Below are 1,081 nucleotides of genomic sequence, written 5' to 3' on the forward strand. Positions count from 1 at the left end.
GGTGGTGCCGCACCCGGGCTCGCCCCGGCTGACGCAGTTTTCGCGCCGCCCCGGCTGACGCGGTTTCGTGCCGCCCCGGCAGACGCGGTTTTCGCGCCGCCCCGGCTGACGCGGTTTTTGCCGCCCCGGCTGACGCAGTTCGGACTTAGCACTTTTCGGCTGTGCCTGGCTGGCGGCCCACTCACTCGATCGCCATGTCTGTTTGCCACAGTTTTCCCGGTGGTGCCGCACCCGGGCTCGCCCCGGCTGACGCAGTTTTCGCGCCGCCCCGGCTGACGCGGTTTCGTGCCGCCCCGGCAGACGCGGTTTTCGCGCCGCCCCGGCTGACGCGGTTTCGTGCCGCCCCGGCAGACGCGGTTTTTTGCCGCCCCAGCTGACGCAGTTCGGACTTAGCACTTTTTGGCTGAGCCTTGCTGGCGGCCCACTCACTCGATCGCCATGTCTGTTTGCCACAGTTTTCCCGGTGGTGCCGCACCCGGGCTCGCCCCGGCAGACGCGTTTTTTTTTTCTTTCGCCCCGGCTGACGCAGTTTTCGCGCCGCCCCGGCAGACGCGGTTTTCGCGCCGCCCCGGCAGACGCGGTTTTTTGCGCCGCCCCGGCTGACGCGGTTTTTTGCCGCCCCGGCTGACGCAGTTCGGACTTGGCACTTTTTGGCTGAGCCTGGCTGGCGGCCCACTCACTCGATCGCCATGTCTGTTTGCCACAGTTTTCCCGGTGGTGCCGCACCCGGGCTCGCCCCGGCTGACGCAGTTTTCGCGCCGCCCCGGCAGACGCGGTTTCGTGCCGCCCCGGCAGACGCGGTTTTTTGCGCCGCCCCGGCTGACGCGGTTTTTTGCCGCCCCGGCTGACACGGTTCGGACTTTGCACTTTTCGGCTGTGCCTGGCTGGCGGCCCACTCACTCGATCGCCATGTCTGTTTGCCACAGTTTTCCCGGTGGTGCCGCACCCGGGCTCGCCCCGGCAGACGCGTTTTTTTTTTTTTTTTCTTTCGCCCCGGCTGACGCAGTTTTCGCGCCGCCCCGGCTGACGCGGTTTCGTGCCGCCCCGGCAGACGCGGGTTTTTTGCGCCGCCCCGGCTGAC

This window comes from Rhipicephalus microplus, unplaced genomic scaffold (genome assembly GCF_043290135.1).
Source record: "Rhipicephalus microplus isolate Deutch F79 unplaced genomic scaffold, USDA_Rmic scaffold_541, whole genome shotgun sequence".
Taxonomy (NCBI): Eukaryota; Metazoa; Arthropoda; class Arachnida; order Ixodida; family Ixodidae; genus Rhipicephalus; species Rhipicephalus microplus.